This window comes from Python bivittatus, unplaced genomic scaffold, assembly GCF_059951505.1.
Source record: "Python bivittatus isolate LINGU-HERP-01145 unplaced genomic scaffold, Pbiv_v1 ctg000480_np1212, whole genome shotgun sequence".
NCBI classification, from domain to species: Eukaryota; Metazoa; Chordata; class Lepidosauria; order Squamata; family Pythonidae; genus Python; species Python bivittatus.
This window is the reverse complement of record NW_028277075.1, coordinates 12,307,445-12,329,154: the sequence shown is the minus strand read 5'-3', so window position 1 is coordinate 12,329,154 and position 21,710 is coordinate 12,307,445. Positions and strand designations below refer to the sequence as shown.

Below are 21,710 nucleotides of genomic sequence, written 5' to 3'. Positions count from 1 at the left end.
CAGCACTCCAGTGGTTCGAGCCCAGCTCTGCATGACGGGGTGAGCACCCGTCCTTCGTCCCTAGCTTCTGCCCCTCTAGCAGTTCAAAAGCAGACCATCTGCAAGTAGATAAATAGGTACTCCCATTTCGGTGGGAGGAACCAGCGGCGCTTTGTGCAGGGAAGCCGGAACCGGTGCTAGACCTGATCGGCAGAAAAAACACCGGACGCTGGACGTGACTAATGCGATGGGCGGAAAAAGATCATCGGTGGAAAGAAAGCCCAGATAAGCTGACTCCCTTGCGACTGCTGCTGACCACAATAGAGTAGGGCTACACTGTAATTGTAATTAGAATAGGCTTGTAATTGTAACTGTAATTGTTAAGCTGTATATATGTTGTACTATGTGAGCTGCCCAGAGTCCCTCATTAGGGGAGATCCAATGTGATGATGATGATGATGATGATGATGATGATGATGATGATGATGATGATGATATGGTATGGTGAGAATCTGGGGATGGACCAATCACATTACCAGGACCAATGGCTAACATTACCATCAGTACTTCATTGTCCTCTGATCATTTTCTGATTGATTTTTATCTCCTCCGCAGGAAAGTAAGTCGTATTAGATTGCTCCATCCCCGGTGACTAATGAACCCTGACAGATTCCAGAGGGAGCTTAGGGTTTTCTCTGAGGATCTGGGAGGCAGGAGATTTTTTCTTCCTGGTCAGGGAGGGCAGGGAAGCAGTGGATATTGAACATGTCCAGGAAAATCCATATATATATGGTAATCCAAATCTAATCAAATCTAATCAGCCACTATGGATTTTTATTTTTATTTTTTTCTATTGCTCTGACAAAAAAAAGAGAAGAAAAGCCAGGAAATTACAGCCCCTTCTTTGATAGTTTGGAGAATGGAAAACATGGCTGACAATCAATTGTTCCAATTACCCCACATCACGGGTTGCTAGTTCACAATAGAATTTAATCACAATTTTTTGCCTAAACATGCTGAACAGTTAAACATGGTTTATAAGCCAGAATGAGCACAACAGGTGTAAGGTGCAATGTCTGGTTTTGGCTTAGAGTTTTGTGTGAATCCAGTCAGTTTATTCAATAAATCAGCTACAGGCTTTGCACGCATAAGATCCCAGCTTTAATCCTCTATTTCTCCCTTTTAAAGCAACTTAGGCACCAGGGACTATTCAGGGTAAAAAAAAAAAAAGGTGGAGTAGATCAACCAGCGGTCTACACACTGTAAATAAGCTTCTTTTTTCACAAAGATCTCATATTTGGGAACAATTATGCTTCCATTCTGTTTAGTGGTAATAATCAGTTGTTTATATTCTGCTCTTCAGCTGTCATCTCCACAATAGATTGTGGGATGTCTTATAATCGTAAAGAACAAAAGCAAAATGCAACCAAATTACTGAAAGCGGATAGATAAAACTGACAGTAAAAATCACATGGCAGCATTAAAACTATAAAGTGCTACCAGATATTACAGATTAAAAGCCCCTCACACAAAAGTGTCTCCATTTTCCATTTTCTAATGGTGCATACTAAAACACAAACACATTAACTTGCTAAGCCATAAACTTAAACATATTGTAGAAATGCAGCACAGCTACAAAAAGGATCTTTCTCTCATTCTCTCTCTCGCTCACTCGCTAAAAGCAGGAATCAGCGGCTGTTCTTAGTTCTCAGATGGATTTATATAGGACAGCGTTTCTCAACCTTGGGAACTTTAAGATGTGTGCTGGTTGGGGAATTCTGGGAGTTGAAGTCCACACATCTTAAAGTTCCCAAGGTTGAGAAACACTGATATATGAGATAAAATATGCTAAGAATATAAAAAGAGCTGTGCATGTTTAGAGCAAAGTTCCAGTTTGTCTTGCATTGGCCAAAGTTGTGCCTTGGGGGCACAAGCAAGACATGAGCAGAGTGTCATCCTCTCACTTTTGTTTTCGTATAAGTGGTAGTTATCAAGCAGATATACACAAATTTGGTTAATTCTCTTTTGAATTGTTTAGATTGATGGCCATCGCCATATTTTGTATTAGAGAAAATCATCTGTTTGATTAAGGAATACTCTAAAGTTAGGGTAGATGCTGAGCTAGATGCTAACTGGGAATGATATGAACTGGAGACAGGAGGACATCAGATTGGGAACGGCTGCCCTTGTAAAATGAAATTTACTCCATGAATATATCATTCACACACCCCATAGATAATTTTTCTCAGCCTTACTATGCACATCCAATGCCTTTTTCACAGAATGATTGGCTCAAGATGGGGAAACAAGGGAAAAAACATTGGAATCCATAGCATTGCAGGATGCTGTCACAAGCTGCCCTAGGATGGGTTTGGTTCTGGCATACATCAGATCCTTTATTCTCTAAAATTCACATCCAATCAAAATCACATTTCATTTTACAGGCCCAGTAAGAAAGCTATCCGTTTAAGCAAACGTGCATTATGTACCATTATGTTGTTCTGGCAATAAACCCTAAAAGTGAAATTCAAAGGAGCAATCTAAAACATGCATAGCAAATATATCATTCTACCATATAAATATGTTAACAACTATCAACTATCTTGGATGCCATAAAATTAATTACTACATTGGAAATTTCTTTATTCCTTCCATTGAGAAAGAAACTGAGTTTTCTGAATGGTGGGCTAATAGCACTCGTATTTATTGGTTGGGGCAATAACTCACCTCTGGTGAACTTATACAGAGGCCAGACTGGTCAGAATCAAATCAGGTTTCCCAACCATTACATTATCACTTCAAGTGAGTATGCCTGGATTCAGCAGCCACACTTCCACAACTTTCTTCCATAAACACAGACAGATTTATTTAAAGTAGGCCAAACCAAATAACACATTCAACTGTATGTGTTGTCTTTGTAATCTTCATTTTAATTGCATTGGTAATGTCAACAACATTCAATTCTACCCACTTTGGGAATACAATTGGACTGAAAAACACTGATGTTAAAAATATCCTCAGTGGATAAATCAAATGACATAAAATATAACATCTTTTCACCTTTTCACCTTCTGGAGAGTACTTAAGACCTGGTTCTTCCCTGAAGTATTAGGATCATGTGAGGTCAGAGTAGGAGGAGAATATAGTGCATGGCATCAGGGAAGTGTGGCTATGGTGCCAGGCTTTCCTGGGTTTCCTGGGTTTTAATATTTCTTGCTTTTATTGTGTTTCGATTGTTTTATTCTTGGTTTGGTTTAAGATGGGTGGCTATACAAATATTTAAAATAAATGAAGTCAGGGAGCTGGATCCAGTTTCTTGTTACTGGCAGAGGAGACCCTGAGCATGTTTCCATTCAAAATACTTCCACTGACAGAAAAGTCAGAAAGAGTTACTGCAACGCTGCCTTCTTCTCTTACCTACACAGAGGCAATGTTTGCAAATATTATATGCAAGTGTCTCTATAGCATCATTTTATTTATCATTTATCCAACAGCATACTACAAAATTAAAATTGCAGCAGCTCCTAATTGCAACAGTTATGACAAAGACAGACATGGCAGATAAAAATATTGTGTTCAATAACATCCCTTTGACCCTGCAAATTAAACCTTTGCTACATTAATCAAACTGTTTTCACAAGTTAGCATGAGGTAGTTGGAGAGAAATCTTTTGGAACCTGATGGGCAAGTTGCTCCCCAATACTGGAGAAGCCACTGAAAAAACTGATCCCTTACCCAATCCATCTGTGCTTCCACCATGCATTCACCCAGAGAGGGGCTTCCTTATTTGATCTTAAAGAAGAGGCAGACTAATAGGGGGATCCCACAGACTAAGGGGGATCCCACAGAAAAATAATTTTATTATGATCAAGACAATTAGTCCAGGGCCTTGGAAACTAAGATGCTGTATTTTAGTCAAAGCCCATTCTAATCAGAAGCAAATGGCATTTTCCTGGGCAGACGTATTTCAAGCCTAGCAAAAGGATATCCGTTGGGCAAGAGAAAGGAAGCTAGATCTGTGGTCAGGCTCCAAAGCAGGCAAGCAAAAATCAGAAACATCCAGTGCAGATGAAAAGTACTTAAAAATAGCCCTGATAGATCAGCCTGAGGCCCATATTATTCCAGCATTGCATTTTTATAGTGGCCACCTCACAAACACCTCTCTCCAATCATTGTTCCCCTACACCTGGAATTTAGAAGCAGACTACTCTCAACTATGACATATGATTGAGTCCTCAAGACTAACCGTTTTTGACAGATCTATCCTCTGTTGATTGATCCAATCCCATTTTAAAGGCCATGCAAGTTAGAGATCATCTCCACATCTTGCAGTAATAAATTCCATCGATTAATTATGTGCTGGGTGAGTAAGTACATTTTTTGTTTGTTCAAAATCACTTTCCAAACACATTCATTGGATGCCCCCTGATCCCAGTATTTTAAGAGTGGGAGAATACTTCTCCCTACCCATTTTCTCCATGCCATGCACAATTTTATACATCTCAATCATGTGCAGCTTCAGTTGCTTTTTTACCAAACTAACTCTTCCTGCCTGTTCTTGTAAGGAAAGTATTCAATCCCACTGATTATTTGGGTCACCCTCTTTCCAGCAAGGTATCCTTTTTCAGAAATGGCAACTACAACTGTATACAATTTACAGATGTGGACATACCATAAATTGGTATAAGGGGATTATCGTGCTGGCAATTATATTTTCAGTCCATTTCCTAATGATCACAAGCATGGAATTTGCCTTTTCATGCTGCTGTATATTGAGCTGACTTCTTAGCTGAGCTATTTGCTATGACTTCAAGATCTTTTTCTGGTTCATTACAGACAGCTCAGATGCTGTCAGTGTATATATCAGTTAGGGTGTTTTGCTGATAAGTCAGTAAGTAACCAATGGCATATATTTCCTAACATAATGGTACTGGAACAAATATTTACCAATGAAAATCAAGGTTACTCTGATCACATGCTCCCTAAAAAGGAGAGGAAGCATTATCATTTTTCCCTTTGTGATACTGTGATGGGACCATGGCAACCTAAAAAGGAAGGATCAGGTGTTTTACAATACCCCAAACTCAGGATAAAACTTTTAAATTGTAACTTGAGGATGAGCTGCAGATAGAACTGGGATTTCTGGTGATGCTGGTGATGTTGCAAATCATTTTAATGAAGGAAAATTGTAAGTCAAGGCAGACTTTGTGTGCTTAGTCTGGTAGCAAGGTGTTCAGATGAATAATCCAAGCCTAGAACAATGGTTATATAAACTTGTGAAATAGAATCCTAATGTGTAGATATTTCAAAATAAATTTTATGGTTTTATATTTATCATAATGAAAATAATATAGAATTGTTCCCCCAAATCGTTTAAAATGTTTGTTTCCCATATTTGTTTACACTGAGTGAAAATATTGGAACGCCTTTTCTGAATGTTTATTTAATACTATTTGGATGTTTTAGATGCCTGTGAAAGAAACAATGTCTTACAGTGTCTTGCAGTGTTCATAAACTACATTCATATCCATAGCAGTAAAGTCCACCAATTTATAATCATAATAATTCAAAAATTTCCCTCACCAAAATGCTTTTTTAAAAATTTCATTAAGTAAATTGTAGCTTTTTCTGCAATTTTCATGAAGTATTAGCTATTCATGTTTCTTTAGTGTTTTCTCCCTTATTTCAATAATCCTAATGTCTGATCACTGAACAGCCAAAAATAATATTAAAAGAAAAGAATAACATGATAATAATACTGCCATTTTCCAGTACATTTCAGCACTCAAGGCATATCATATACATTATTGCCAAAAGTTATCTTTGTAGCTGAGGAAAAATGTTAAGAAGGAAGTCCCAGTCCATATTCAGCCTTTATACTTGCACCAATTTTCAGACATAGTGAAAGAGATCAACGTTGTAGCCAAAATGAGTCACAAGCAATCCAGAGTAAATCGGGGCTGAAAGTCTGATAAATCAAATCTATTTGACTACATTCTTCCATAGGCAAAATGTTTCTGCTTGTTATGCTCTGCGTGCGAAGTACAATTTGCTTGTTTGATTTGATCGTCACAGTTTTGTTGCAATGACTGCCAAAGCTACGTACTCATGGCAAATAAACTATTCATGCCCTACATTGTGCATACATGCTACACTCACTTTTCCTTTCAAGGGCCAAACTGATGTTTGACAGTACTAATGGGCTAGATGAGGGCAAATAAACTGAAGCTTAATCCAGGTGAGAGAGAAAAACTGTTGGCAGAACATCCTTTGATCTGGATGAGGAACTTTAAACCTCTCCTAGGGTGTGCTTTGGTGTGCTCCCTCTCATAAGAAACCCAGGTGACTTCTATGACTCATGTCTTTTATCAACCCAGGGATGTAGCTAGAGACAGACATCTTCATTATGGTAATTTATAGGTAGTAATCCGCCATCTGGACTATTGTAATGTGTTGTGCACAAGGCTGCCTTTGACAATGGTCCAAAAACTACAGCTGGTACAAAATATGGAGTGGGAATTTTAACTGGGACTTGGAAATATATGCACGTTGTTCTGTTTCACTAGCACTGCTCCCATTTAATTTCCGAGCCCAATTCAAAAAACTGGTTTTGACCTATAATGCTCTCTACAGCTTGGATCATCAGTATCTGATTAAGCCCAGACTTCTCTATGGCCACCCCTTTCTTTAAATGCTTTTTCATGTGATGTATGAAGAGTGATGACCACAGAAAGTCCCCTGTCAGTGTAGAATACTGCCATCTAGTAATATGCCTGGTGCCAACAGTGTTATTCTTCATCCAGTTGACTTTTTTCTTAGGCTTAAACTATTCCTTCAATTTATTGTTGAGATCAGAACTCTTTATGATATGCTGGTGGTTCTTGTTTTCTTGTTCACTTTTAGCTTTACATAAAATTCTGCATTTTGATCAGCTAAGTACTTATATCAATTTTGTTTTAACTCTGAATCGTATTGTGTCTTACACAGTTTATATTATATTTTTATCTTAAGTGTTCAGTGCTTAGATGTTTTGTTTTACAGTTATCTTGAAACTACAGATAGTAATAAATAAGTACATAGATAAAGCATTACGTATGAAATAGAGTGAACTCACCTTTCAGCATACTACAGAATATTCAAATTAATTTGCAAACATGCCACTCAACTTGGGGGGGGGGGGGAATGAAATCGGTAATATCTAGTAGTCCCAAATGCAAAATCAGTTGCAAGATGCTTCTGTCTATCAAACAGAACTTGCCAAAGAAGAAAAACAGTATGCTAGGCACAAATACTGTTACAATGGAGCCCTTTTCATGCATTCTCCTAAATGCTTGAAGACTCATACTGGAGAGCTGTCTATGCCAGTCTCCTTCTCTTTGCCCTCTCAGCTCCTTCATCTTCATAGGTCTTTTGTAGAGTTATATCCATGGCAACTTGACCACTAATAAAACTTTCTGAGCAATTGGGGACTCTGTTATATGGAAATCCCTGACAACAGAGAGAGTTTTGCTCAAGTTCAAATTAGTAAAGTTTGGGATCTGAAGGGTTGTGAAGAAAATGCACAGAGACAAGGGAGATGGAACCAAAGCATCCATCTCCATCTCAGGATGGAGGTTTCATGAATTCAAGGAAATGCATGAACAAAGCTCAAGTTATGTATAACATTTTGGGACAGTGTAAAATGTATCCACTTCTTATTAGTGAGACTGACCTATTAACCCTGACTAGGTGAAAATATAAACCAGCAACATCAATCCTCATGGTAAAAGACACAGTACAGATGGGTTTTGTCAATCATTTAAAACCACCCACAGAGAATATCACATGTGTGAAGAAAGTAACCTTTGAACTTATATAACTCTATGCTTTTCTACTGTCAGATATTCACTTCCATCATTTATTTAGTGCCCCCTTTCTCAGGGAGATTCAATGATTTACGTTTTTAAAATTGCAGCCCTGCTTTCTTTCCTTCGTTCAAACAGATGTTTCTTCTTGGAGCTTTTTTTAAATTGTTTTAAAAATAATAACAGAAAAAGAACAAAGAACAAAACACAAAGATAATCATGATAGAAATACATTGTTAAGGAAGGAAAAAAACACATAACAAGTGCTTTTAAAAAAGTGAAAAAAAACAGAAAAAAGAAAAAATATATATTGTTATAGCAATAAACAGTTTCAATTCTATATATGCTTATCTAATACAAATATTATGCAAATATGTGTTAAGTCATTAAGTCGTGTCCGACTCTTCGTGACCCCATGAACCATATCATGCCAGGCCTTCCTGTCCTTCACTGCCTCCCTGAGTTTGCTCAGTTTCATGCTCATTGCTTCAGTGATGCTATCTAACCATCTCATCCTCTGCCGTCCTCTTCTCCTTTTGCCTTTGATCTTTTCTAATACACTTATATAACTATCATGCTTTTTTGTTTAACCTATTGCATTTTGTATAAATGAGTCCCATATTTCATTATACTTGTCCGTACAAAGTCTACATCTATAGGCAATCTGCTCATAGGTGGCAAGTGTAATCAGGTCTTCAATCCATTAAGTGAATGGGGCTAGAATATGCTTTGGAGCTTAAAATAATCTATCAGATCATATATTCCCCAAAATGTGCCACTTTTGATGGGGTGTCAGTTTTGGAGACAAACTTCTCAGCTGGGATAATGTATCACTGTTCTGAATTGTATCTTGTTTTGGCTTAGTTTCCTAGCAAGTTTTATAATTCAGAAGTTCTGGTTCTCCTCTTCGTTGGATTTCTGAAATGTAAACTTTAGGCAGAGGAAATGGCAGAAGAATAATCTTTTGTGTTCTTTCCTGAAGAAAAAAACTTGGAAGCTAAGGTGGGGGGAAAAAGAGTTCACTGATTATATTAATTCCTGCAGAGCAATGTGTTAAAGACTGCATATCTGGCACTCCCTTGAACTGATCTTTAAAATTAAGTAAATTGTTTGCATGCTGATGCTTTAAACTCCTTTTGTGTTAGCTTCATGCATTGCAGTATGAGTAGCATGTCTAAATAAAGAAAATAGATAACATACCTAATATTAGACAACTTATGCCATGCCATGCATATTTACTTGGAAGCAAGTTCCAATAGCAAACCAGCAATAATGAGCATGTCTGGAGTTGAATAATCTTCATTAGTGAAATCCAGTGCTGTAGTAGCAAACTTCCACGTCTTCCATCCTGCAGTCTTCCAATTGCTCTTAAAATCTGCTGCAAAGGTATGGGACATCTGGAGCCAACCCTCAGCATACCTACAAAAAGGAGGTATTCTTGCCGCTCCCATTCTGTCACCAGCAGCTGTTTATGTCATGGAACCACACATTTGGATTGCAGCCACTAATAACAGGTTTCTTTCTCCCTCCTTCTATACTAGCTAACAACATTTTGAAATGCAATAAATACATTTACATATAACAACAGCAGAACCTGCAGACAAAACAGAGCCCTTGCATAAGTTAGTAGATATGTTAGACTCCCAGAATAAATATTTATCAGCTGGTAAATTGTAGCAGAAATGTGGATCATTCATCACTACTTTGTGGGGCAAGATGTTTTATAATGTTGATGCTGCTACTAGAAGAAACTGTTGTCTTTTGTGATCAACTATGCCTTAATCCTAGATTGGAGATAGAGGAGGGCTTTTCCACCTTATTTATAAACAGAAGGATGGATGCAGTAATTTTCCTTGAAGAATTTAGAATACAATTTACCATACAAGTAGTTTTACTGTACCTGAGTACAAGTCTTTTATAATAAAGGGTTAGCGTCAAAGTCTAAGATCACTCATCAGAACCTATATTTATACATGCCAAGGGCCCATTCCATAAACAATTTTTTACTGGCAGATGTTTGATGTCCAGTGCCAGTCTTCTCAGAATAAAGGGGTCACAAGAAAGTTGAGGAAAATCTCTTCTGAGACACTGAAGAGCTATTGCTAAAAGGAACAGGTGATGTTGGTTGGATGGACAAATGGTCTGACTTGGTTAAGGTACTTCAGCTATGTAAGGTGGATATGTATCCTACTTTCATTGGATGGTACCCCACATGAAAAGGTATTTGCTTTAAAAAGCAAACATTTTAAATATAAGGAGAAGTAGCAGGATGTTGGAAATCATAATCAGAAAGAGGGGAAATACAGCGTAGCAGATATTGACCTAGCTAAGTTTCTGTGGTTCTTGGAGATCCTTAGATCATGCTGTAGAAATTCAGCAGTAAAGCAAAGACATTTGATGGCAATGTTTTTCATATTTTTTTCCCACAAAGAAGCAAAAAACAAGGAAAACTGGTGCCCTAATCTCTATTAGGTGTAATGCTTTTATCTTCCTTTTCAACAATACTTAACCAGGAAAAAAGTCAAGATGGTAGCCATGATGGTGAGATTGAAGTTCTGCCCATTTTTTATGGACATCACACCATTGTGGCTATCATCTTGACTTTTTTTGACCACACCCTATAGACACCCCTGGACAAAACATTCTGGCCCACTCCTCCAATAATATTACCATATCAATGTCATGCTTCCTTCAGCTTTTAAAAGTGTAGTTCCCAACCACAGAAATTGTGCCCCTGATCTCAGCCAATGTATCACAAGGACTTTGTAATGCATGTCTGCATATGTCTATACAAATTTTCTGCCACATACAGTAAAACAAATCTCTGGAAATGATAGTTTAGAGCTGCCATTACTGGATGCAGCCTGGCAATTCTAGGAATTGTAGCACTAACATGTATGGAGAACATGTGGTTGGGGAAGGTTGATTTAGAGGTTTTCTTTAGCACATTTCAAAGATAAACACTATTGTTGCCAATATACTACATAGAAAAGGCAGTAAATGTTTTGCTTTTTTTCTGGCCACAAACAGGTTCAGGGCCGAGGAAGGATATTCACCCAATATATCTTCAGATTACCCCTGTCCCTGGCACAATTTATTATTCAGAGTTCAATATAACCAGCTGGATCAATGGGAAAGCTTGTACACTTTATTTCTTTTAACCTTAAAACTTGACATAGAAAGGATATTGAATGAATTTTATTAGGCAAGAAAGTAGGAAGGTTTTGGAAGCACACTGAAAATGTTCTGCTGTGCACAGTTCCTGGGGGACATATCCTTGTTCTTAGAACTGTACAAGAAATAAATAGATGAAGGATGGTGGATGGATGGATGGATGGATGGATGGATGGATGGAATGATAGATGATAGATAGATAGATAGATAGATAGATAGATAGATAGATAGATAGATAGATAGATATAGATTTTGATACTGAGTCCAATCACACACAGAACAAACTCAACTGGGAGCATTTTGCAAGCATGATATCTTCTGCATCAAATGCTTAATGAAGTTATTACATAAAATTAAAGGCATGATTCAATTTAGCTGATTTTAGTCCTCTGTACAGGCCAGACTGATCAGTTCTGCATTGCAGGATCATTAGAGCCAGATATTGAACAACTCTCTTTCCTTTGATATTAATCATCCCATACTCTTTTTGGCTATATTCTTTGCAACTTTTTCTCTTTCTACACATTATACAGTCTTTATCTATCTTACTAAAAAGTGTTGACTAGATATCCAGTCTTGATCACACCCATTGCCCCATGCAGCATCCCTAGTAACAGTAAGGACAATACTGGTCAGTTTTGCCACATTTTGGCCAACTGGTCACAAGTGCAAGCAAACCAATTTTATCCTAAGTAAGCTCATGCTTTTTATTTTATTTTTATTGCTACAATGTACAAAAAAAAAACACCACCCAGACACAAAACATATACATAACTATATGTACACAATTATATATACATATACATATATGAACAAAAAGAAATAAAAAGGACAACATAGAAAAAATCAGCAAAACATATACACAGAGAGAGATACACACACACGCTTATATATCCAGATTCTTCTTGCAATACATCAGTTTTTTGTGGTATTATTTTTTTCTGCTCAAGAATTTGCCTATGATTTTAAAACCCCAATATGCTCATTTTGTTCATGTGTATAGGGTCAAACTTAAACTTCCATCCCCAAACCTTCCAGATATATCTTGCAATTGACAGATTGTCCAGACAGAGTAGAGGTTAGTGCTGACAGTGATCTAACTTTGTATGTGCAAGGACCCCCAAATTTGTGCTCCCTCGTATTTGCTCATGACCCCCAAGAGCTCATGGCCTCTATTTTGAGAACCACTGGTTTAAGGAGCTGCAGGTAGATCCTATGTGTGTTCCACCCATGTGCCAAAGCACCTGTTCTCCTTTGAATCTGAAGCACTTTATTCTCCTAACATCCAGTACCCAGCTATGTGCTGGATGATGAAATAGGAATATTTTCTGCAAATGCAAAAATATAAAAGTAGCTGCTTAGAAAACCCTTTATGAATTCATCAGCAACCAAGCCCAGGAAAATGTTCCCATTGGGAGTCTTCCTCACTGCTAACTCGGGGTTCCCATAAGCTGCTGCTGCTGCTGCTTCTTCTTCTTCTTCTTCTTCTTCTTCTTCTTCTTCTTCTTCTTCTTCTTCTTCTTCTTCTTCTTCTTCTTCTTCTTCTTCTTCTTCTTCTTCTTCTTCTTCTTCTTCTTCTTCTTCTTCTTCTTCTTCTTCTTCTTCTTCTTCTTCTCTGTCTTTGTCTTGATATGTATTCAGTAATGTATCAGCTGCTTCCAGCCAGCAAAGCAGTACAATGCAGTCATTGTCTGGGGTCCATTAAGAATCTGCCTGCACTCTTGTGTATTGCACTGTCCTTGGGACTTATCCAGCTGCTGCTTATATCATAAGACTGCTGTAACTCTCTCAGCAAATGATTTAGCTTGCAGATAACAAGCCATTCTTCCAGAGACCTCAGTGTTCCTGCCATCTTTGTCCTGACAGTCTAGGACCTTCTGTTCAGCTCAGTTTTTCAGCTTTCTAGCTGACCCCATTTCTCCCCACAGTTCCTGCATTTGCAACTTTATTATCTCATTCATTCCTCTAACTTTCCTGCTCATCCTCCATTCTTCCTCTAAAATGCTTACCTTATATATAATCTCTATTAGAAATAATTAACACTTTATGTAAAATCAATGAATATAAATATCATATCAATAATATATCAATAATATCAACTAATATCTATGCCAATTTGAATAAACAAAATAGCTATGCAAATACTAACAGCTATATATAAGTGATCAACCACACCTTAGCTTTTCATCTGAGTTCAGATACTTCATACCAGGATAGTCAAGAAGGTGAAAAAGAGTTATTAGGTAACTCTGGGGACTATATTTTGATGCAGCAGGTATCTTTTACCTGATGTTACTTTCTCAATAAAGATCCAAATGCATCATAGCATCTGCTGGTGGAAAGAAGACAACAACCAGCATCCTGAGGTGTGACTTAACAGGCATACGAAATATATAAAGAGGGGTAGGGCTTTGATCACATGCTTAGAGCCAATATCTTGGTTTTTTTATACACACCCACCCACCCATGGATGACCTTGTATAGGATCACCTCCCTTCGGCCCATTTCTTTTCTTCACTCTTCATGCCTTTTTAGATTTTGAAGGTAAGCTGATACCAAGCACTGAAGCAAAAAGTTAACTGTAGTCAGAAGAAGCAAGAAACAGATATAAGACACTGGAGTAGAAAGCCAGTAGTGGACACATTCCGACATAGGTGGAGTTGAAAAGGGGGATAAGGGACTGTTGTTGTTCAGTTGTTAAGTCGTGTCCGACTCTTCGTGACCCCATGAACCATATTGTGCCAGGCCTTCCTGTCCTTCACTGCCTCCCTGAGTTTGCTCAGTTTCATGCTCATTGCTTCAGTGATGCTATCTAACCATCTCATCCTCTGCCGTCCTTTTCTCCTTTTGCCTTCAATCTTTCCCAGCATCAGGGTCTTTTCCAAAGACTCCTCTCTTCACATTAGGTGACCAAAGTATCTGAGCTTGAGCTTCATTATCAGTCCTTCCAATGAACAATCAGGGTTGATTTCCTTTAAGATTGACTGGTTTGACCTCCTAGCAGTCCAGGGGACTCTTAAGAGTCTTCTCCAGCACCACAGTTCAAAGGCATCAATTCTTCGGCGCTCAGCCTTCTTTATGGTCCAGCTCTCACAGCCATACATTACTACTGGAAAAACCATAGCTTTGACTATGTGGATCTTTGTCGGCAAGGTGACGTCTCTGCTTTTTAATATGCTATCTAGTTTTGCCATAGCTTTCCTCCCAAGGAACAAGCGTCTTTTAACTTCATGGCTGCAATCTCCATCTGCGGTGATCTTGGAGCCCAAATAAATGAAGTCTGTTACTGCTTCCATTTCTACCCCTTCTATTTGCCAGGAATTGATGGGTCCAGATGCCATGATCTTAGTTTTTTTAATGTTGAGTTTCAAGCCAGCTTTTGCACTCTCCTCTTTCACCCTCATCAAGAGGCTCTTTAGTTCTTCTTCACTTTCTGCCATTAGGGTGGTATTGTCTGCATATCTGAGGTTATTGATGATTCTCCCTGCAATCTTAATTCCGGCTTGTGATTCTTCCAGCCTGGCATTTCTCATGATGTACTCTGCATATAGGTTAAATAAGCAGGGTGACAGTATACAGCCTTGTCGTACTCCTTTCCCTATTTTGAACCAATCGGTTGTTCCATGACCGGTTCTAACTGTTGCTTCTTGGCCCGCGTACAGATTTCTCAGGAGACAGGTAAGATGGTCTGGTACCCCCATCTCTTTAAGAACTTGCCACAGTTTGTTGTGATCCACACAATCAAAGGCTTTTGCATAGTCAATGAAGCAGAAGTAGATGTTTTTCTGTCACTCTTGTGCTTTCTCCATGATCCAGCGAATGTTGGCAATTTGATCTCTAGTTCCTCTGCCTCTTCGAAACCCAGCTTGTATATCCGGTAGTTCTCGGTTCACGTATTGCTGAAGCCTAGCTTGTAGGATTTTGAGCATAACCTTGCTAGCATGTGAAATGAGTGCAATTGTGCGATAGTTTGAGCATTCTTTGGCATTGCCCTTCTTTGGAATTGGAACGTAAACTGACCTTTTCCAATCCCGTAGCCACTGTTGCGTTTTCCAAACTTGCTGGCATATTGAGTGCAGCACTTTAACAGCATCATCTTTTAGTATTTTAAATAACTCAGCTGGAATACTGTCATCTCCACTAGCTTTGTTGTTAGCAATGCTTCCTAAGGCCCACTTGACTCCACTCTGTAGGATGTCTGGCTCAAGGTCAGTGACCACACCAGCATGGACATCAGGGACATTAAGATCTTTCTTGTATAGTTCTTCTGTGTATTCTTGCCACCTCTTCTTAATCTCTTCTGCTTCTGTTAGGTCCCTGCCTTTTTTGTCCTTTATCATGCCCATCTTTGCACTAAACGTTCCTTTGATATCTCCAATTTTCTTGAAGAGATCTCTAGTCTTCCCCATTCTATTGTTTTCCTCAATTTCTTTGCATTGATCATTTAAGAAGGCCTTCTTATCTCTCCTTGCTATTCTCTGGAAATCTGCATTCAGTTGCTTATATCTTTCCCTTTCACCCTTGCTTTTCGCATTCCTTCTTTCCACAGCTATTTGTAATGCCTCATCAGACAGCCATTTTGCTTTCTTGCATTTCTTTTTCCTTGGGATGGTTTTAGTTGCTGCCTCCTGTACAATGTTACAGACCTCCGTCCATAGTTCTTCAGGCACTCTGTCTACCAAATCTAATCCTCTAAATCTATTCATCACCTTCACTGTGTACTCACAAGGAATATGATCTAAGTCATCCCTGAGTGGTCCAGTGGTTTTCCCTACATTCTTCAATTTAAGCCTAAATTTTGCAGTAAGAAGCTCATGATCGGAGCCACAGTCAGCTCCTGGTCTTGTTTTTGCTGTCTGTATAGAGCTTCTCCATCTTTGGCTGCAAAGTATGTAATCAATCTGGTTTTGGTATTGACCATCTGGTGATGTCCATGTGTAGAGTTGTCTCTTGTGTTGTTGGAAAAGAGTGTTTGCTATGACTAGCTTGTTCTCTTGACAGAACTCTATTAGCCTTTGCCCTGCTTCATTTTGTGCTCCAAGGCCAAACTTGCCTGTTATTCCGATTACTCCTTGACTTCCTACTTTAGCATTCCAATCCCCTATGATGAAAAGGACATCTTTTTTTGGTGCTAGTTCTAGAAGGTGTTGTAGGTCTTCATAGAACCGGTCAACTTCAGCTTCTTCGGCATCAGTGGTTGGGGCATAGACTTGGATTACTGTGATGTTGAATGGTTTGCCTTGGATACGCACTGAGATCATTCTGTCGTTTTTGAGGTTGTACCCCATTACTGCCTTTCCCACTCTCTTATTGACTATGAGTGCAACTCCATTTCTTCTAAGGGTATCTTGCCCACAGTAGTAGATATAATGGTCACCCGAATTAAATTCACCCATTCCCGTCCATTTCAATTCGCTGATTCCCAAGATGTCAATGTTCAATCTTGTCATCTCATGTTTGACCACATCCAGCTTGCCTTGGTTCATAGATCTTACATTCCAGGTACCTATACAATATTGTTCTTTACAGCATCGGACCTTCTTTTCGCTTCCAGATACATCCACAGCTGAACGTCCTTTCGGCTCTGGCCCAGCCACTTCACTCTTTCTGGAGCTACTTGGAAATGCCCTCCGCTCTTCCCCAGTAGCATATTGGACACCTTCCGACCTGAGGGGCTCATCTTCCGGCATCATATCTTTTAGCCTTTTAACATTGTCCATGGGGTTTTCTTGGCAAGGATACTGGAGTGGGTTGCCATTTCCTTCTCCAGTGGACCACATTTTGTCAGAACTCTCTGTCATGACCTGTCCGTCTTGAGTGGCCCTGCACGGTATAGCTCATGGCTTCACTGAGTTACGCAAGCCCCTTCGCCACGACAAGGCAGTGATCCATGAAGGGGGATAAGGGACTAGCAATCCATATATGGAGAAGAGGGGTAAAGAACCAATAAGAAAGATCAGCCAAGATATGGGGAGAGATGGATTTGTTCTACTTTAAAAGAAGAGAGATGCCCACAAAATGTGGAAGAATAATAATCTGCATTTCTTGTTTTGGGATAAGCTGGCCTGTTGATTACCAATCTTCCAATAACCCTTCTGTACCCAATCCTGAGAGATCAATGAACTACCGATGACTTTGCAACAGGTAAGAACTATGGAATATCATGAAGGACTTTCCTCCTGCCCCACTTCCCTCTTACTCCTCCCTCTTTCCCTTCTCCCTGCCCTCTTTTATAAGGTGCTAATCCTTATAATCATTTAGCAAACAATAAGAAGCAACAGAGAGTGAAAGCTGGTCTGATTGTTAAGCCTCTTGTGCACTGAAGCTGCAGTATGTCAAGGCAATCGTTGTGGCATGGCCATGCCTAAGGGAATGGAAAGAATGGTTGAATGAGATATAGAACAGACAAATACAGGGTATCTTAAGGGTCAGTCTGGAAGAGGTATCACTGTGATATCTTGGGGCTAGATTTAGTAGAAATATTCCTGGAGCTGAGCTGTGGGCTCAAGCTGCTAATGTAGGAAGCCTGGAAGGGGGATTTCAAGGTACTAGACTGACAGAAACAGTATGGACCCACAGAGAGGGTGACTTTAAAGGGGGAGGGTGCTGATAAAGTCCAAATATGGACCCATGAAGAGCTATGTGAGAGAAGAGGAAAGAAAGCATATAATGCACTCTAAGTCCTAGCTGGATATAAGTTCTGTAAGTGAGGAGAGGGAATGGGCTGGATGCTACCCTCCATCTGCTTTTGGTCCTGTCTAGTACAAACAAAGGGCAACTACAGCAATATTCACATATGCACACTGTATAACCAACAGAGGCAAATATGTGTAGCTCAGGGTTGAACTGTGGAGTCCTTGGGATTCTCTGAGCTTGGTTCTTTTCTTGCAAACCTTTCATTACCCGGCTAGGAAACATCATTTGTCAGCAGTGTCTGTAACATACCACAGTGATGCCAAAATGGTGAGTGGTGGGATCTTGGGAATGAGCAGTGGTGGGATCTTGGGAAAAGATACAGCTGCTTTAAGGTGTTGCTTGCGTGTGTTCTGAAACACAAACACGCTTCCCTTAGATTCTGAAATGGTACAGAGCCCTAGGATAAAAGTTTTAATCTAGACCAGTGTTTCTCAACCTTGGCAACTTTAAGATGTGTGGAATTCAACTCCCAGAATTCCCCAGCCAGCATGCTGGCTGGGGAATTCTGGGAGTTGAAATCCACTCATCTTAAAGTGGCCAAGTTTGGACAACACCGACTTAAGGAGACCGTATAATTTGCATCTCAATGCTGGAAGCTTAGAGAGAGTCCTTTTTGGTTCTGAGGAAGATCCACAGGAGATTCTAAGGAAGAATGTTTGGAAACTGTTCTGAGGAATGGTAGAAGTTTTAAGAATAAAGACTAGAAAGGAGGAGGCAGAAAGGTGGAGGCGGAGTGAATCAAAAGCTTCAAATGGGGGGAAATGTTATTCTTTCACTTCGCAGTTGTCCCCCAGCAGCTCTCAATTGATCAAGCATCAAGCTGAATACTATATAGCCACAGACAGAGCTCAGATGAAAGATGTTAATTCCATGCTACTGATTTATAAGTAATACGAATCATTACATTTATAACATAATGATCTATAGAATCATATAGAAATTTATAATTTCTTCCACCAGGATTTCATCTTAAATTATATTAGCTACTTGAATTATTCTCATTGTTTTCTTGCTTTTTCCCCTCTTATTAAATTATTGTCAGCATGTATTTATTTATTTAGGAAGTATAAAGCACCTCACTCCAGTGGCTCTAGGTGGTATACAAACACAGTACAAAGTGCAGTATCATGAAAGAACAATCATTTGTAAGCCAAAAAAACCCAGACAATAATGATGCGGATGTTCTTCTAGCTGTTTTCATCAAAGGCCTTCCAGAAAAGCTGGGTTCTAGCTATTCTCAGGAAGGCCATGAGGGGCGGAGGGGCAGGAGATAAGCCGCTCCAAAGTTAGTGAGTAGTCACTGAGAACACTCGGGGCCTTATTGCTAGATAAATAATTCAAAAATACTGTAACTATACCTCTGAATAATACTCTGTGTGTGTGTGTGTGTGTGTGTGTGTGTGTATTGTTATTTATTTTGGATCCCAAAATTGCTTGTTTCATCTTTTGTTAATCAAGAAAACTGAGTATAGCAAAAAACCATAGTAAATATTACAATATTATGTGTTTCCAGTTGAAATACTGCCCTTTGGTGAGCAAAGTATAAGGGACCTTTCTAATAGCAGTTCCTATGTGAGCATGTATATTCCATTGCAACATATTCTTCAGAATATGCACAGAACTGCATGTTTTTCCCTAATGTTCTTTTCTTCCTTCCTTTCTTCTTTTTCCTTTTCTTCTGTTTACAACTTTTGCTGAAATGAACACTTACCAATTTTGTTTAAGAAATTTATCAAACTGAAACTGAATTATCTACCATGTGTACTTTTGTATAATCTATTTGTAAGCCTACAAAACTGCATTCAATTCATGGGCTAATTCATATGTCCTGTTTGCCATGGCATGAAGAGGTCCCACTATTTGTAGATGCCACTTCTGTCCCTTTGCTGGCCTGCTGCTGAAGCCAATTTTAGGTATTTAGTGTGAAAGTGTTTTCCCCGCTTATTCCAACACAAAACTTCCCAAGCAGGCAATACAGGTTAATGCAGTCAGAGTCAGTGATCTGCTTGTATTCAATTTGCCAATGAGGTCTGTATCGTGGGACAACCTCCTGCAGTCTGGTCAGTGAGTATAGAACTTCCATAGCTGTTTGGCTGTGGCTGTGGCACAGACCAGACACCTTGCTTGTGCAGCCTATTTTTCTAACAGAAGAGATTATTCATTCATTCATTCATTCATTCATTCATTCATTCATTCATTCATTCATACATACATACATACATACATCACATTTACATAGCTGTCCATCTCATACAAAGCGACTCTGGGCTGTGTACAACAATTAAAATAAAATAAGTGAATAAAAACAGGCGTTAGAAAAAGATTAAAAGTTATTATTAGAATAAAAACATTGTCACACATTTTAAAAAATATATGTTAAAATATACAAACCCCATGGAGAGAACAGAACATCAATTACAGTGGAGCCATCTAAGAATAACTCCAGTTCCAAAAGACCCCCAGGCCTGATGATACAACCAGGTCTTGAGGGACTTCTTAAATGACACCAGGGAAGGGGTGAACCTAACTTCACGGGGGAGAATGTTCCACAAGGAGGGAGCCACAGCAGAGAAGACCCGCCTTCTGGGATCCACCAAATGCAAGTCCCTGGCCAATAGAATGTGTAACATACCTTCCCTGCCGGATCTAATGGCTGATGTGATCAGGGAGAGGCAGTCCCTCAGATAACCTGGCCCCATACCATGAAGGACTTTAAAGGTCAAGCCATCACCTTGAATTGGACCTGGAAGCAAACCAGCAGCCAATGCAACTTGCAAAGCAGAGGTATAACGTGTGCTCTTCTAGGAGCATATATGTAGCTCAGGGTTGAACTGTGGAGTCCTTGCTGCTCTCTGAGCTTGGTTGTTTGCTTGCAGACATTTCATTACCCAGCTAGGTAACATCATCAGTGCTAGTGAGTGCAGGGTTTGCTCCCTGTTTATATATAGTAGCTTGCCCTGCCAGTGTCCGTTGGGTGTGGTTTTCTCCTGCAAGGAGAAACTTGGAAAAATTAGGAGCATTTATGAAAAAATAACATAAAACAGAGTCCTCTTGCACCATTTTGATGCATAAGATGTATTTAACAAGATAGGTTCTAGATCAGGGGTCCTCAAACTCTTCAGTTCACTGACCCCTTCATGAAGTTTCAGATTGTTCATTGATCCCAAACATTTATTATATGAAAACAATTTAATAAATACTAATTTAACTAATAGAACTACAAATAATAATAATACAACAATAATGGATAGTCCCATTGACCCTTGGGGGCTGATATTGACCATTTTGGAGGACCCTGTTCTAGACCATGAAAGCTTTTGCGACAGCATATTTGTTCTCCTTTAAGCACCCACGGGCTTTTTTGCTAAACAAACAAACATGTCCAACTTCCTAGAAAATGAAATCCTGATGAAAGATAAGGGGCAAAATGTTTGGAACATTCTGCTGTGCTTGCTCGAGAGAGAGAGGCTCTACATGTAGAATGTTAAGTAGAAATATTTTTACCTAAGGCCATGACTCTCTCTGCGTTAGTGGGTTGTTGTGTTCTAACCTCTCTAGACTCACTGAAACACAACTTTTTTTCACTGCAAGAGAAAGTGAAGACAGCAAGGTGAAATTAGCCAAACCATAAGCCCTAAACTATGGAGATAGTAGCTTGGCAGTTTGTTCTGAGATTAAGCAATGAATGAAGAAATCATCCCTAAATAGTTTGACACTGAGTGGGTTAGAAATAAAGCACCGCCAGCATTTTGCTTCTCTATGCCACGGTGTATTTTAAAAAAATAATAGTTGAAAATATAGCATAAAAGATTGATTCATACATTGTGCTAAGCCATGGTTGGTTTTAACCATGCTTCACTGAACAAGCCATAGCAGCTTGCTTCAGACACAATATTAAACCATAAAATGGTGTATAAACTACAGTGCCAGAGTTCACACAATACACTAAGCCAAAACCAAATGAACCCCATTTTGTGAATACTGCAGTGTGAATCCAGCCAATTTGTTGTTTAGTCG

At 39.1% G+C, this 21,710-nt stretch overlaps 1 protein-coding gene and 1 long non-coding RNA gene across 10 annotated transcripts in view; one reads left to right on the top strand and one right to left on the bottom strand.

Annotated features, from left to right (window-relative positions):
* Window positions 1–9,409, bottom strand: part of LOC148214915 (uncharacterized) — a 52,813-nt gene extending 43,404 nt beyond the window's left edge. For both annotated transcript variants that reach the window (XR_015796971.1, XR_015796970.1), the window contains exon 1: window positions 9,024–9,409. This is a non-coding gene — a long non-coding RNA (uncharacterized LOC148214915). The remainder of the gene's footprint in view (window positions 1–9,023) is intronic.
* Window positions 3,695–21,710, top strand: part of LOC148214914 (uncharacterized) — a 158,963-nt gene continuing 140,947 nt past the window's right edge. For all 8 annotated transcript variants that reach the window (XR_015796967.1, XR_015796968.1, XR_015796965.1 and 5 more), the window contains exon 1: window positions 3,695–5,167. The gene's annotated coding sequence lies outside the window, so the exon portion shown is untranslated. The remainder of the gene's footprint in view (window positions 5,168–21,710) is intronic.